Source organism: Alosa sapidissima, chromosome 6 (assembly GCF_018492685.1).
Source record: "Alosa sapidissima isolate fAloSap1 chromosome 6, fAloSap1.pri, whole genome shotgun sequence".
NCBI classification, from domain to species: domain Eukaryota; kingdom Metazoa; phylum Chordata; class Actinopteri; order Clupeiformes; family Clupeidae; genus Alosa; species Alosa sapidissima.
In genome coordinates, this window is record NC_055962.1 from 22,476,702 (window position 1) to 22,494,599 (window position 17,898).

The window sequence follows — 17,898 nt, forward strand, 5'->3', positions numbered from 1 at the left end:
ATTAAGAAACTCAAGCTTGAAATATAGAAGCTAGAAGATGAAAAGAAGGTATTAGTAGATCTGCATTTACCAGCCCATCAATGTGTGTATAATCATTAATTGCTTTTCTTTCTGTAATTTTTAGGAAAGAGAACTTCAATAAATGACCTTGAATGTGTTTATTGGTTGTGTGAGTTTGTATTTTTTATTTTAATGAGTGAAAAATTGATTGGTGATTGCGTCTCTGACTGCACGCCCTGTGGGATGGTCAAGGGTCATGGGGTCGACAATGTCTGGGGGCAAAGGAATGTAATTTGGCACTGTTTCTTTCCTAATTGTGGCTATATATTGTGTAGCACCACACATGCAGCTACAATCTGACAGGCCCTCTCTGGCTTTACACGAAGGCCTTTTAAACATGCAAAACGTGCCTTTAAGATCCCAAAGGTCATTTCAATTTTTAGCCCTTGTGATGCTGTGGGCAGAATTGTAATTTCTTTGCGGCCTTGTTTGTGGGTCAGCATAAGGTGTTTGGAAATGTTTCAGGCATGCGTATCCACGGTCCCCCAGCAGCAAGCCATCAAAACGCCCTTAGATGAAATGGAGAGCAATTGTCACATGTAAGTTTGTGTCCAAAAACAATCTATGAGGCCGATTGCCTTACCTTCTTCAAATCTTGTACATAGCGTGGACTCCCTAAAAATGCGGGAATCGTGGACCGAGCCTGGCCACCTTGCTTCCAAGCTTGTCACCATGTACTGGTGATCACATGTCATCTAAGAATTTAAGGTTATTTGGTCATTTTGGTGACATTCCTGCAGGAGTTTGGAACATGACTAAAGTTGAAGCAAAGTGTTTCACCGGAAAATGATCAACAGGACCACCCCATGTGCAGGACGAAAAAGAATGAAAAGCATAATGGAAAAGGAATGTGAACTGTATGAATATAATTGTTTAACATTTTCGCAAACATGCAAACCAAAACTTTAGCCTATGTGAGTCCAAAAGGTGAAGAGAAGGTGAACTTGAGGTAGGACATGATGGCCTATAATCACATATCAAATACACCTAATACCTGCACGTTGATGCTGTGGAAAGATTTGCGATTTATATAATCGCCCTCATGCTCTCCCAGGGGTGCATTGATTGGAATGTGGGTGCAGTCAATGGCTCCTATTACTCTTGGGAAACCTAAGGGAAATTGTTAGTCTTGAATCTCACAATTGTCTTCATGGAAGTAGCCTAATACACCTGTTTTGATATTATTAATTACCCGCGATTGCATAAAACCCTTCCTTAATTTGCAGACTGGTTAAATGGCCAGGGAAAACGACAAATGCATCCAACAGTTTAGATAGAGCAAGTACCACTTTGCGTATCATACGACATACAGTATTCTTGCTCAGATGTTCAGCATCACCGATGGAATACATGAAGTGTCCACGTGCAAAATACCTCAAAGAAAAGGCCCATTATCTGCTCTATCGGCGGGTGATATTACAGACGTCTGCCTCAATCAGCTGACAAAGGTAACGAATTCCCTCGGCTGAGAATCTATATCTTTCATAGAGAATATCGTCCGGGTATGTCAGTGGATTCAGACGGTCTCTAAAAACCCTCGCCCTGCGAAGAGAGCCCCTGACGATTTGCGCTCCAATGTCGCATGGATCATCCAGGTATGCCGACATTGTCTCGGGAGAAATTGTGAATGGAGGGGTGGTGCTTATAAAGGGTGTGGTTAAACGGAAACCTCGGGTTAACCAAGATCATAACCTGGTCGGAGCAGGTTTGAGATGCAGCGTAAATTGCCATGGAGCATACCTCGGTTAAAACCTATCCACCTTTCGTAGTACGGGTTAATCGGGAAGTTACGCCACACGTGATCAAGTTACTCTCGAAGTTACCCAGATAAGCCAGTAACCTCGCTTTGTAGTACAGGCCCCAGGTTCCTGTCACTTGTTGTTTTTCAAAAGAACCATTCACCCCCAGGGGAATTTAAATTTAGGGCAGCCGTGGCCCACTGGTTAGCACTCTGGACCTGTAACCGGAGGGTTGCCGGTTCAAGCCCCGACCAGTGGGCCATGGCTGAAGTGCCCTTGAGCAAGGCACCTAACCCTTCACTGTTCCCTGAGCGCCGCTGTTGATGCAGCTCACTGTGCCGGATTAGTGTGTGCTTCACCTCACTGTGTGTTGACTGTGTGCGTTTCACTAATTCATAGATTGGGTTAAATGCAGAGACCAAATTTCCCTCACGGGATCAAAAGAGTATATATATAAGAACTAGAAAAGCATTTCCTGAAGGAAATACAGTGCATGAAAATGCAAAAATATGATGTAAAATATCATACAGAGTAAAAACAAACTATATTGGTTGCTAAGTAGATGAGGTTTAATATAGTTGGAATGACTGAACAGTTAAATAGGTGGATAGTTTAAATGGTTAAATTATTTAGGTAGATAGTTGACGATAACTGACAGTTGGAATGGCTCTAATGTTTGCTAGCAGTTATGCTAACTATGTTAACAAAGATAATAATGTTAACAAAGTTACTATGCTAACTAGCATGCTAGCATGCTAACTATGCTAACCATGTTACTTAGCTAATCGTTTTTAGTAGTTTTGCTAAAAATGCTAACTAGCATGCTAACATGCTAGCGCTAGCATGCTAACTATGCTAACCACGTTACTTAGCTGACTTAGCTAATCATTTTTAGCAGTTTTGCTAAAAATGCTAACTAGCATGCTAACATGCTAGCATGCTAACTATGCTAACCATGTGACTTAGCTAACTTAGCTAATCATTTTAAGCAGTTTTGCTAAAAATGCTAACTAGCATGCTAACATGCTAGCATGCTAACTATGCTAACCATGTTACTTAGCTAACTTAGCTAACTAGCTACAGTGGGTAGGAGTCATAGTTGATGACAAGTAACAGTTACAATGGCTGAACAGTTAAAAAGTTCAGTAGTTTAAAGGGTTGAATTGTTTAACAGTGAAATATTGTAGTGAGGACTTTTATTTTGAAACAGTTTTTGGCAGAGGAAGCAGTTGAACAGGATGTGTAGTCTTAATAGGGCCAGTTTGTATGCTTAAAGCCTGAGACTGGCAGTTGGTCCAGGTGGCCCGAACACCTGCCATAGGATTCTAATTGCTTAACGGCCGTATTGTGATGTCATAATCATAATGTTAAGTCAATGGGGAAATTTTGATTAGTTTTTAATTAATAGTTTAAAAAGTATAAAAGTTACAAAGTTGAAAAATACATAGCACCCATGTCCTAAGTAAGACCTACGTAACATAGTTTGAATGAAGTTTCTACGTTAAACGGTTGAAGCTGCATTAAATGCGTTAGAAGAAGAAGAAGAACTAGAAAAGCATTTCCTGAAGGAAATACAGTGCATGAAAATGCAAAAATATGATGTAAAATATCATACAGAGTAAAAGCAAACTATATTGGTTGCTAGGTAGATGAGGTTTAATATAGTTGGAATGACTGAACAGTTAAATAAGTGGATAGTTTAAATGGTTAAATTATTTAGGTAGATAGTTGACGATAACTGACACTTGGAATGGCTCTAATGTTTGCTAGCAGTTATGCTAACTATGTTAACAAAGATAATAATGTTAACCAAGTATGCTAACTAGCATGCTAACAATGTTAAAATGCTAAGTATGCTAACCATGTGACTTAGCTAACTTAGCTAATCATTTTTAGCAGTTTTGCTAAAAATGCTAACTAGCATGCTAACATGCCAACTTTGCTAACCATGTGACTTAGCTAACTTAGCTAATCATTATAAGTAGTTTTGCTAAAAATGCTAACTAGCATGCTAACATGCTATCATGCTAACTATGCTAACCATGTGACTTAGCTAACTTAGCTAATCATTTTAAGCAGTTTTGCTAAAAATGCTAACTAGCATGTTAACATGCTAGCATGCTAACTATGCTAACCACGTTACTTAGCTAACTTAGCTAATTGTTTTTAGCAGTTATGCTAACTATGTTAACTAGCATGCTAACATGCTAGCATGCTAACTATGCTAACCATGTGACTTAGCTAACTTAGCTAATCATTTTAAGCAGTTTTGCTAAAAATGCTAACATGCTAGCATGCTAACTATGTTAACCATGTGACTTAGCTAACTTAGCTAACTAGCTACAGTAGGTAGGAGTCATAGTTGATGACAAGTAACAGTTACAATGGCTAAACAGTTAAAAAGTTCAGTAGTTTAAAGGGTTAAATTGTTTAACAGTAAAATATTATAGTGAGGACTTTTATTTTGAAACAGTTTTTGGCAGAGGAAGCAGTTGAACAGGATGTGTAGTCTTAATAGGGCCAGTTTGTATGCTTAAAGCCTGAGACTGGCAGTTGATCCAGGTGGCCCGAACACCTGCCATAGGATTCTAATTGCTTAACGGCTCTATTGTGATGTCATCAGCCCATGTTAAGTCTATGGGGAAATTTTGACTAGTTTTTAATTAATAGTTTAAAAAGTATAAAAGTTACAAAGCTGAAAAATACATAGCACCCATGTCCTAAGTAAGACCTACGTAACATAGTTTGAATGAAGTTTCTACGTTAAACGGTTGAAGCTGCATTAAGTGCGTTAGAAGAAGAATAAGAACTAGAAAAGCATTTCCTGAAGGAAATACAGTGCATGAAAATGCAAAAATATGATGTAAAATATCATACAGAGTAAAAACAAACTATATTGGTTGCTAAGTAGATGAGGTTTAATATAGTTGGAATGACTGAACAGTTAAATAGGTGGATAGTTTAAATGGTTAAATTATTTAGGTAGATAGTTGACGATAACTGACAGTTGGAATGGCTCTAATGTTTGCTAGCAGTTATGCTAACTATGTTAACAAAGATAATAATGTTAACAAAGTTACTATGCTAACTAGCATGCTAACATTCTAGCATGCTAACTATGCTAACCATGTTACTTAGCTGACTTAGCTAATCGTTTTTAGCGGTTTTGCTAAAAATGCTAACTAGCATGCTAACATGCTAGTGCTAGCATGCTAACTATGCTAACCACGTTACTTAGCTGACTTAGCTAATCGTTTTTAGCGGTTTTGCTAAAAATGCTAACTAGCATGCTAGCATGCTAACTATGCTAACCACGTTACTTAGCTGACTTAGCTAATCGTTTTTAGCAGTTTTGCTAAAAATGCTAACTAGCATGCTAACATGCTAGCATGCTAACTATGCTAACCATGTGACTTAGCTAACTTAGCTAATCATTTTAAGCAGTTTTGCTAAAAATGCTAACTAGCATGCTAACATGCTAACTATGCTAACCATGTTACTTAGCTAACTTAGCTAACTAGCTACTGTGGGTAGGAGTCATAGTTGATGACAAGTAACAGTTACAATGGCTGAACAGTTAAAAAGTTCAGTAGTTTAAAGGGTTGAATTGTTTAACAGTGAAATATTGTAGTGAGGACTTTTATTTTGAAACAGTTTTTGGCAGAGGAAGCAGTTGAACAGGATGTGTAGTCTTAATAGGGCCAGTTTGTATGCTTAAAGCCTGAGACTGGCAGTTGGTCCAGGTGGCCCGAACACCTGCCATAGGATTCTAATTGCTTAACGGCCGTATTGTGATGTCATAATCATAATGTTAAGTCAATGGGGAAATTTTGATAGTTTTTAATTAATAGTTTAAAAAGTATAAAAGTTACAAAGCTGAAAAATACATAGCACCCATGTCCTAAGTAAGACCTACGTAACATAGTTTGAATGAAGTTTCTACGTTAAACGGTTGAAGCTGCATTAAATGCGTTAGAAGAAGAATAAGAATAAGCAGAAGAATAAGAAGCCTAGGAAGAACAGTACAGTGCATTTTCATGCACTGTAATCAGAAGAATAAGAAGCCTAGGAAGAACAGTACAGTGCATTTTCATGCACTGTAATAAGAAGAAGAAGCCTAGGAAGAACAGTACAGTGCATTTTCATGCACTGTAATTAGCTCAAATGATAAAGCGCTCGCTTAGCATGCGAGAGGTAGCGGGATCGATGCCCGCATTCTCCAGCTATTGGTCTTTTAAATGTAATTCAGTGCAGAGTCCATATCCTCACCTGGAGAAATGAACGGAACACAAGGTCAGGGCACAGGGACTGAAATTAAATCAGATGGATGAAGAGGTGGGTCATTGAGTCTTCTGTCTGTCCAGTGAATGGCAGCATGATAAGCCATACAGTGTCTCAAAGTCCCTGCCAGCTGTCAGTCTATAAGAATGTGAAGGACCCCAGGGGAATTAGCTCAAATGGTAGAGCGCTCGCTTAGCATGCGAGAGGTAGCGGGATCGATGCCCGCATTCTCCAAGCAGGTGTCGTGGAAAAACTATCCACTTTCCCGAACCTCCAATCCAACTAGCACTCTGATGTCAAAGACCCGAAGGAGAACACCAAGACGAGAGAAGCTGAAGACTGTTGATCCTTTATTCACCGTATTGCAGTGATAATACAATCCAAACAGCGTCAGGACTGGACCGTCAGGCAATAGAGTGATGAGTGGCAGCTGCTACCCCGATGAGATCTGATCTGAGTGTGTCTGAGCTCTTTCTTTTATGCTCTCAGGGGCCTGGGAGACGTTCCTGTCCTTAGGAACGTCACCAGGCCCTTTTTAGCCAATCAGAACGTTTTGGGACTTGAGATATTGGTGGAAAACCCTTCTCATCTAAACATTAAAAAATGTGTGTTACTAGGCAGAATACATGTGACCAGGTCCTATGTGTAATCTGTTGCCAGGCAGAGTATGCGTTTGTTTTGGTTCTATGTTTTTGCTGTTTTGTTGCTGAATTTCTGTCAGAAAATCCTGAGGGAAATCTCTTGTATTGTTATCCTGTATATTCCCTGTATAAACGTTTCCTTCAATAAACATATTTAATAAAAAAAAAAAAAAAAAGAAATGTATGGAATTAAGGGTGTAACGGTACACAAAAATCACATTGGACATTGGTTTCAAGGTCACAATCAATTTTTTTACGGTAAGCCTGTAGGTAGTGCAAGCCTAAAACTCACTGACAATGTTGCTGATACGCAACGGGAATAGTATTTTTTTCAAATGTTTTCTGACGTTAATTGACTAAACTGACAGTCCGCCACCTAATGTTTGTGTGGGAACTTATCCTGATTGTCCAATAACACTGTCCTGATTGTCCATTAACATCCTGTGCCTAAACTCTCCGGTATAATTACGTATACCTTATATGGAACACAATGTCATAGTTGTGTGTGCATAACAATTCCTGTGTGAATGAGTGGTGATGCAACATAACCAGGGCAGAACCAACAGTGGATATCCCTGCAGCACCCCTCACGGTTGTGTGTTATCCACTGTACAAATACACTTAAATGTAAACCATATGGGGCTACATTGTCCATTGACATCCACATGTCTGCTTAACAGTTGCTTCTTTGAAAGTACAATATCAATGACTTAATGAAAGAAACTGTTTCCCCCAAACTAACAGAAACCTTTACCTTCTCAAAAAGCCTTTAGATGAGAGGACAGAGGGTTTAGGAGATCTGTTGGAGGACACTGAGGCAGGCGACTGTGTGAAGAAGGAGGTCCTTACTTACATTGCTGGGTGGCTGCTTCAGGCAGTGAAAAAGACCCCTGGTCTATCCACCTGCACACACTGCCAGGATATTCTGGTCCACACAGAAGAAGGTGACCACACATACATATCAACTACGGAAAGTTCATCATTTGTGAAGAGGAAACGCTACACCTCCACCGCTGGCCTCATACAGCCCTCTGTTTTGCTGCAGCAGATAGTGTTGAGGATGGAGGCTGTAGTTACCGAGGGCCTTCGGACATATTGGGCCAGACCCAACATCGTCAAAACTGTAAAGACAGTGCAGGAGACAGACATCTTCAATCCACTGCACGATTTGCATCATGAACTTGCATCTCAATTAGTCGCACTCATGCTGCCGAAATTTGTAATGTGCATGCTGGGGGCTGAACTCAAGTGCCAGAACTCACAGGCTAATCAAAGGGTAAACAAACCCTCTAAACTACCTCAACAAAGGAAACCTAAATGTTTCACGTCATAAATGAATGTTATATAATATAATATAATATATATATATATATATATATATATATATAAAATCAGCTGTTGTTGTCTTTCTTTCCCCTGTCATCGTAGCATTGAAGATGTTGACACGAATGCACGCAGTGTCTTATAGACCCCGCAAAAATCTGGCCATGGTTGTTGATGATTGATTGTTGAGTTGCAAATCATGATAAATTAACATAATAAGTTGTAAACCTGGGGCATTCAATCTCCGAATTAACTAAAGACAATGTTTATCAGAATAAGCTAACTGGACACGTTTCTTATTGTTACCAACCTATGATAAAATGAGGTATAAGTTAACTGACAGCTAACATATAACAAACTATGGTAAGTTAGCCGACGAACAACACAATGACTTTGACCGATAATCACACACTGCTTATATTGGTTATAATAGCAAGGTAGATCACATAAACTGATCTGGTGAATGGGAAGGAAGTATGTCAGGAAGACAAGTGATGGACCGCCAGATGTGATGCTCAGGGCAGTCAGGGAGGTTTGGCTGGAGAGCAAATCCATCAGAAGCACAGCAAAGAAGTTTGAAATAAATTACTGCACACTGACAAGATACTGCCATAAAATAAGTCCAGCAGAGATTGAGGGAGATTGCGTTTGCCCGTCCTTGCCAGTAGGGTACCTCAAAAACAGAATAGTTTTCACTGAGGAGCAGGAGAGTCAACTGGAGAACTACTTTGTGACTGCCGCTGACATTTATTTCGCCCTCTCTCCTGTTGAAGTTCGCAAATTAGCATATACATATGCAGTGGCCAACAGCGGGTCTATTCGCACAAATTGGGCTGAAAAGGAGATGGCAGGTGCAGACTAGTTTTCTGGATTTTTGAAGAGACACCCGTCTCTCTCTATTAGAACACCAGAGGCCACCAGCTTGGGCCGTGTCAGTGCCTTTAACAGGCACAATGTCGGCATGTTTTTTGACAATTTGGAGGAAGTAATGAGAAGACACCACTTTGAGCCCCAGTCCATATGGAATATGGATGAAACTGGTATAACGACCGTTCACAAACCAAATAGAGTGGTAGAAGAGGAGAGGTTACAAACAGGTGGGGTCATTGACCTCTGCTGAGAGAGGAACCCTTCTGACCCTTTCCGGTGTGGTCTCTGCAACAGGCACCTTTATACCTCCTCACTTCATTTTCCCTAGTCCACTTCCATGAGCATTTTTTGACCGGTGCACCCACAGGAAGCATAGGAGACTCAAATCCATCCGGCTGGATGAAAGAAAATCACTTTGTGCAGTTTCTCAAGCATTTTGTTAACCATACCAGGTGCAGCAAGGAGAGGCCATGCCTTCTGCTCCTGGACAACTACAGTTCCCATTTGTCAGTGGATGGGCTGAATTTTGCCAAGGACAATGGTATTATGTTGTCATTCCCCCCCTCCATTGCTCCCACCTGCCTGCAGCCCCTTGATGTGTCTGTTTACGGCCCTCTGAGGACATACAGTATGTGAACAAAGCCTCAAACCTGAAAGGGAATATGTGCAAGACACGGTTTTGGCGGAAATTAATTTTAAGTAAAAAAATGTGACAACCAACGCCGCTCTCCCCTGTTGGTACGCAAAAATGAAAACAATCGGTTCTACCTAACTCGAGTTGCTGCAGCCAACAGCTACAGTGCTACACTCTGGGGGCATGAACATGGGGGCTCATAAACATGCCCCCAGAGTGTAGCACTGCACTGTAACTCGAGCTAGGTGGAACCCATTGTTTTCGGGTTTTTTTTCGTACCGACAGTACTCGGTGACCTCGAGAAACAGAGCTCTATGTGAAAAATTGGTGCAATTCTCCTTTAAAAGAGGATGTGTCGTTTGTGTCTTCCAACTGTCCAGTAGGTGGCAGCACACACTGCTGCATCACTTCTCCAAGTCCCATAATCTCCTCATCTTCAAGGATCAGCTTTCCTACAGGGGAATTAGCTCAAATGGTAGAGCGCTCGCTTAGCATGCGAGAGGTAGCGGGATCGATGCCCGCATTCTCCACAAAGGAGTCTTTTCAGTGTCATTTCTAGAAAAGATCAGGGCTGGTTCTAGCCCACTACATTTGGGTGGGCTGGTAGAAATTTTGGGAGGGTAACAACAAAGCGGTCAAAATGGATTCAAAATGTATCAAAATACTTTGTAGGTGTGTATTTTTGCGGTTTTCTCTATTGAGAAGCGGCACTCTATTGGCGTAGCCTCCAACTGAAAACACTTTTTTTTTGTTTGACTAAGACTTTCAGGGAAGATACACCAGGCACGTAACTGAAGGCTTCCGTTCGCGGCATTTAGACAAATGGTCTATTTTTTTCCCCGAACGTACACGACGCCATCACGGCTGGTGTAGCTTTGTGCCTGGTGTAGGTTAGCCCTTAGTAGACATAATCGACCATGAACATTTTTTTTCCAGTCTCTAATGATGCTTGATTAATGCACCTGTGGAAAGGGAACTGATGAAACCCATGAATTGAAATTCCTTCACATTATTGAGACCAGTGTTAGCTAGCTGTCTAGTCCTGCAAAATAGGAATGTAGTATGAGGGCAGCATAATTACAATAAATAATATAATTTGTTTTAGCTGTATGAATGGTACCCATGTTGTGAAATTAGATAATCACTGTAACAGATGTTGCCTCCCCTCATAAAAAAAAAAAAAAAATGCCCACAGATGAATAATGATTTAGCCCTGGGGGCAGGCAACCTTTGGTACAGTTAAATTGCACTAGTTACACTGCATTACAGTGGAATGTACACACTTGAATAACAGTCTTTTTGTTCTTATTTTTTCCCCCATTTAGAACATCTATGCCTACCCATTGTTTCGCCGCCAGGTCGACCAGAATTCTGAAGGCGCCGTCGGGGGAGGCAAAGACGATTGGAAGTTCTGAAAGGGCTAAGTCGAAAGAGGAGGTGCTAGCGGAGGCCAGTACTTAGGTCACCGACCATGGTGGAGACCCCACTGACCGGTTTCTAGTACTGGCTCACTGCCAGTTTCAGTTTGGCATCTACCAGGGCCAGAGATTTAGATGGCTCCTGGAGAATAGTCTTGGCTATGCACTGTATTTGGTGCATAGTATTTCAAAGGAGAGAGCACAGGCAACCCCTCTTTCAGAAAACAGCTGTTCCAGCAGTATAATTCTCACATCAGAGAAATCACAGAGGAACTGGAGAAGTATAGTAAGAAGCAGGAAATGCAGGTTAAAGTGCGGGAAACTGGAGACCAGGGGCCTCATGTACAAAGACTTGCATGGATTTCATACTAAAACATTGCGTATACGTGCAAACCTGAAAAGTAGCGTACGCACAAAAAAATCCTGATGTATGAAACTGCGTACGCAGCATTCCACGCAGCCTTTCTTTGTACATCCTAATTAACGTGAAATTAAGCGTACATGCACGAGCATTACACTCCACCCTCTCTCCTCCCTCAATCACACTCATTTTAATATGCTAACTAGAAGGCCACTCGAGAGCGCAGACCTCCGGCAAGACAAAATGGCCTATCCCGCAATATTAATAACAATGAAAACTCATTTGTGGATCCATTCATACTCGAACCTGCTCCAAAGTTTAATAATTGAAATCATCAAATTAATAAAAAAAAAGTTTATTTCCAGCGAATGCGAGGTAGAAGTGTTTATCCGATGAAATGGCAAGAATCTTACGTCTTTATCATCTGTAATAATAACAACAAAAAAACGGTTGTGGCAGAGCAGTGGCTAGTTATAGGGTCAGAGACCGTGGCAGAATTATTGGTCAATCTGCAAGTAGGTGACAGGGTTCACATAACTGGGTTTGATGCATTTGAACCATTACAACACAACTGCATTAATTAAAAAAACATTAAATCAGTCGTGTCCAAGTAGGCTACCACGCATCGCGGTGGAATAAACAAAGTTGATCCAGGCCGCATCGCCACAACATTACGATTTCTGGATCATATCCCTATATTTGCACACAAGTGTGACAACAATAATGCGAATGCTTACTCGAGGAAATGTCAAAGTATCCTATTCAGTCAATCACACTAAGGGAAATAGCTTATATCCGCGCTTATTAGTCAGTCTATCTATTCTATGTGCAGGCTATAGGTTTCACATTCCCTTTTAATTCGTATTCTCTAATAAGTCTACAGTTGTCATTATAGATAGGTTGTTGCATAACTTAGTAGAATTTGAGCATGTTGCATGTCCATTCATATAGAAACATAGGCCTACTTTCGAAGTGTTATCATTTTTAATAACCCACGTTTCACAATATACTGTGCAAATAAAGGCCTAGACTCGCGATCAACTAATGTTGTTGCGCTGCATTACCTCTAAGTGTCGCCAACTGATGATACACATTGGAAATGTGCGTACGCCAGACAAGAAGTTTGCGTGGAGGACCGCACATTCTCACGTTCAAGTCAGTCTTCGTACATCTGGACGTGAGCGTGAGAGCATACGCAGCATTTTTGTGCGTACGCAAACTTTGTACATGAGGCCCCAGGGGTGTTTAATGGTGGAGTTTGGAGATTTCCAAGGCCGCTCCATGAAGGAGGTATAGGAGGACCAGAGCAAGGAGGCCCAGGCCCTCATCAAGTACCTGGTTACAGCAGCTGCCTGGCCCAACACCAACATGGCAGTTTTCAAGGCATACGTCTTGAAGAGATGCACCTTGAAGAGATCTGTAGCCTCCAGCTCCTCTGCACCTCAGTCTGCAGGAATCCAAACTGGTGCATGGAAACCTGCCACTGTGAAAGCGCTGCTGGCGTGTAGCAAAAACGTGTCTCCCTCACAGCTGGCAAGAAAGCTGATGTCACCAGTTAAACCTTGTGAGTAGGAGTGAAGTATTAATTTCTCCTACAGCAGTTCTACATGTATAGCTTTACCATAAAAGGAATTATAAGTAATGCAATTCTTATGCTCAAGAGCCAGCTCCACTTTAAAGAATAAAAGCCTAATAGTTTTAACATTTGTTCTTCAGGGACTTCTGAGGATGACGAAGAAGAACTGGTATCATTCTTATGTTCTTATGGTATGGTAACTGGTATATAAATACAGGTGTGGCATATGACACAAATGCCAATATGATTTTGTGTAAAATTTCTACATTTTATATTTTACAGAATTAGATCACATTAACTGGAAGGCATTCTTTGAGTGCACTTGTTCAAAAAAAAGTGTACACTGGGCTGTTTCTCCATTTTCTTCTGTAGTATTTCTGCACTGTGCCTGTTTATGGGCTGCATTTATGGCATATTACTATCAAATGCAACAAATGTCATCCTAATATTGTTTTGCTGCCTGTTTACTTTGTTTCTCCTTGATTAGCTCTTGCAACGACTGTGCATTTAGAGGCCTGTGCTGATCCCCCTCCAGTAGCGATGCCAGGACTTGTTGTTCATCAGCCACCAGCTGAGCTTCCCAGTCACTGGAAGGATCAGCTTCCACCTTTCCAGCAGGAGTGGATTCGGCACACATTATTCAAGGCCAACCCATGAACCGGCAGGCCAGAGCTAGTGGACCAGCTGAAGCTTTGATGCCATCCTCCTCAGCCCCTTCTCATTCACACCCAGCCTCCCGCCTCTCCTGACCACTTCTTCTGTCGGCCGCTGTTCTTATGGATGCCCCATAAGATGTGGCAGTTTCCTCTTGTCTGTCTTCGTCCAGCCTGTGGCAAGCACCGACTAACAGCAGCAGGACTGTATACGAACAGTGCGCAAGGTGTTGGACATTGACGGGTGGTATGACCTTGCAACTGAGTATCTTGAGTGCAACCGCTGCTCAAAAAAGTATGCTGCTTGGTCCGAGGACATCTTAGGACAGCTGGATATGGGCCACCGCAGCCAGTTTCCAGCTTTGCTAACATACAGGTAATTCATAATGGATGTCACTTGTTAGTTGCTTTTATTTGTGCGGTAGGGGTATCTCAAAAACTAAAGCCCTTTCTGACCATTTGTCACTAGCCTATATAGGAAGAAACCTCGAGCAGATCCACGACTCAAGGGCCTGACCCATCTGCCTAGGGTCAGTTACAGGGCTGTAAAGTTTCTATAGAGTGTAGGGATGATTGGGATTAGCTAGGCTGCGCAGGCCAGGAATCCGGTCAACAGGGCAACAGGCGATAGTAGGGCAGTCATAGGGATGTGTTCCAACACAGGGATGACGTCGCTCCTTGGAATTCCAGCCGTTCCAGGACCTCTGTTAGCCGTCAACAAACAAACACTAATGAGGCTTCAATGGTTAACAGGCACAGAAATAATGCTAGGCTTGAAAACAAACTTTCCTAAATTATGAAATTGAGATCGCAGAATACAAGTCACTCGTCGTCTTGGCTCGTCTTTCCCAGTGACTCGTCGTTTGGAACTGGACTTCCCACAGCAGCGGCAGTAGACACGCACACACAACAGAAAGCAACAAGTGGAAAAAACTAGCACTGGGTTTAGAGTTGGGTGTTAGTAAGGCACAGTAAGTACATGAGAAGCATACTGAACATCACAAAACACCACATCAAAAAAAATTCTTGCATCACATAACACCACACCCCCCAAACACCCAGCTGCTCGCACACGCTTACCTATGCCCACCCCAACAGTGAGGGGCCCAGGCCGCTAAGTGTTTAGCTCCCATACCCAGACCCCACCCCATAGGGTGAGCCCTGGCAGCCATGCATGAACAGCCAGGCATCTATCTCTGCACAGGAGCTCTGAAGACCAAGGGCATATGACGATAATTCACACAAATACACAAAAAAAGTTGCTTAGTGATCCTAGGAGCCATGGCAATGCTAATAGGGTAAGTCAGAGCTAGCTATGAACAGAAGGGGAAGATCCATAATGTTATCTGGGGGGGGGGGGGGGGGTCCAGAAAGTAAATAAAAATGAATAATAGCATCTCGATAGCATCAGTAGCAGACACATTCAGCTAGCTATACATCTGGAAAGGTCATACCCAAGTCAAGTTCAAAACCTTTTGCTGTCCATGAATGATGTGAGGGTCTATAAGGGTTAACCTACAACTGCAGAAGGAGAAATCACTTAGATTCGGGGCATGTGGAGAGTTGCGCCTACAGTTCTGGCATGCTAATAGGGCAAGTCAGAGCTAGCTATGAACAGAAGGGGAAGATCCATCATGTCTCGGTAAGTGTCAAAGTGCTTGTAGTAAAAAAAGACATATGCTCACCTGAGGGTATCTATGTTAAGTGTATAATGTTATCTGAGGGGGGGGGGGGGTCCAGAAAGTAAATAAAAATGAATAATAGCATCTCGATAGCATCATTAGCAGACACATTCAGCTAGCTATACATCTGGAAAGGTCATTCCCAAGTCAAGTTCAAAACCTTTTGCTGTCCATGAATGATAGTGCGGGGGTCTGTAAGGGCTATATAACCTACAACTGCAGAAGGAGAAATCACTTAGATTCGGGGCATGTGGAGAGTTGCGCCTACAATTCTGGCATGCTAATAGGGCAAATCAGAGCTAGCAAAACGGCACCAAAATTGCTGGCGGTCAGCCTGCCCTCGCAAATTGAGTGCCAAAGGCTGTTGGTGCTCTGGCCGACTGTGGCAGCCTGCACAGCATCCCGCTGCTGGACAGTGAGCATATATGTTGTGATCAAGTTTGATTGATCAAGAAAAGGTCAAAATGGAGGTATGCAACTAATATAAATGTGTGCATGTTATCATTGCCATTAATGATGTAATCATTAGCCTAAATTGTCTTTAATCTGAAAACAGAAACTGGAAACCAAACATGACCAGGTAACAAAAGCGCACCGCTCTGCCCCGGTGAGGTGCATCTGCCCACTTAGTTGAGGTTGCCAATAAACAACAAGGTCAATAAGACATAATATGCTGTAAGTGGTCCAGGTCACAAAAGCGCACCGCTCTGCCCCGTTGAGGTGCATCTGGAATGGCCAGAGAGCCCTGGTTCGGATGCTGGGAAATTATGGAACGCACAAATAAAGCTGTGAGGTCCTCCGGCAGAGCAAGGGAACTTCCTTAGGGCTCAGGTTCCAAGAGCCACGCCATCACGCAGGAAGACCCCTGGAGTGCCTCCCTCAATGACCTGAAATCATCCTCTGTTGGCTCTCGACTCGATACGTCTACACGAAACCGTCAGGTGAATTTTCTGTTACCGCTTTCACACCTTTAACGACACCGGTAAAGAAAAAAACTCACGTGCACACACAGAGGTGTAACCGGCTAAATGTGCTGTAGTGCATATGCCAGACCAGTCGAAGGCGCCGGCCGTGCAGAAGCTTCACGTTTAATCTGCGTGAATCGCATAGAAGAAAACATTGTTGAAACAGTTTGTTAAGCAGTCGCATGAAATATGGAGACAGACAATTTGGTTTTCAATTCAACTGTTAAACTAAGAATGTTAATTTTCAAGGTATGTGACTGCTATGTGAAATTTCAAATGCTTAGCCTATGCATTGCATTAGGTCTGAGCACCACTGGAGAAAACAAACTGAAAAACTTAACTAAAATTAAGATAATGTGTGCTTCTAACTTAGCCACAAAAGGCTGCTAGGCTACACTGTGCACATAAATCATGACAGGGGAAAGAAAAAACATTTTTAATATGATAAATAAATGGTTTGGTTTGTTTTGACAAGCAGCGTGTCAGATCGAGTGCCGTGGCTGAGTTGAGTCATAAAGTTGTCGGCTTTGCACCTACAGGCGTCTACACGGCGAAAGTTAGTCGGCGGTTTCAAAAACTCTCGGTTACTGTCTCCTAAACTGCCGGCGACGTGTACACGCAAGGTGTAACCGATAACAAAACCTCACCGGTTTCACAAAAACCAGCGTCGTGTACACGGCCCCTTAGAGGGTTAAAATCATTGCGTGGGTAGAGCTCATTCTCCGAATGCTGCTCCTTTGTGGTCTTTGCAGCTTTCCATGAACATTCCGCGTTGGTGCGGCTGAAATTCCGGTAGGCAAAGAGGGCCAGTGCTGCACCATGACTGCACTTTGCTGCACCACGGGGACACTCACAGGTAGGTTGCAGGTGGCTGGCGCGCGCGCTACTTCCACACAAACCATGTGGTGTCCAAGTGTACTATAATCAAAACTCCTACACACGGTAAAAGGTTATGGCAACACTTTGTGCCACAGAAGAGCAACTGTTTATGGCCTGAGGACTGATGACCAATGGTTTCTGAATACAAAGAATTTTGGAACCACAAACAACCACTGGAACAACACTCCTTCCCTTCAACAGAGCGGTAAACACGGTACCAAAATTGCTGGATGTCAACCTGTCAGCTTGCACAGCATCCCGCACCGAAGGTCAGCTTATATAATATATACACATGAGCACTAGAGACCACCAACACTTCCCTCTGCCTGTGGGAAAACAACAACCTGTCCAGGCTGCCAGCCACCTTTTAAAAGAGTCACCAGTTAAATATCAAGATAATGAACAGCAGGGGTCTTCTCTGAACAGCAGTACGTGCAACTTTACATATAACTGGTGATAGGCTCAACCCTTGTTGGAAATGGCACGAGCAGACACGGGAAGAATCAGTGGGTTTCCGGTCAGCACGTCTGTTGGCAGAAGCACATTTTGTGTAGATTCTGCATGTGTAGATTCTTAAATTGGACTAGCATTCAAATCTACATCAATGGAAATAAAATCATTTTTTAACAAAGGCTGGCTTCTCTAAGGTGTTCTTGTAGCATGCTTTTAAAGGCAAAGGAGCCCCCCTTGGCTTAAAAAGTGTTTTACTAAAAAAGACAGGGAAAACAAATAAGTATATGGTACTTTCTGGATTATCTGTTACCCATTTTCTGAAGCCAAGCATTACACTTCAATACATTTTGCTGCCTGTGCTAG

At 42.3% G+C, this 17,898-nt stretch overlaps 2 non-coding genes and 1 pseudogene across 2 annotated transcripts; 2 read left to right on the top strand and 1 right to left on the bottom strand.

The window, feature by feature from the left end:
* Positions 1–189: 189 nt before the first annotated feature.
* On the bottom strand, positions 190–1,667 carry LOC121712003 (annotated as a pseudogene).
* A 4,574-nt stretch (positions 1,668–6,241) lies between these two features.
* On the top strand, positions 6,242–6,314 carry trnaa-agc. Its single transcript has one exon. It is a non-coding gene; the product is annotated as a tRNA-Ala (tRNA).
* A 3,691-nt stretch (positions 6,315–10,005) lies between these two features.
* trnaa-agc lies at positions 10,006–10,078 on the top strand. The gene has a single exon. It is a non-coding gene; the product is annotated as a tRNA-Ala (tRNA).
* The last annotated feature ends 7,820 nt before the right edge of the window (positions 10,079–17,898 follow it).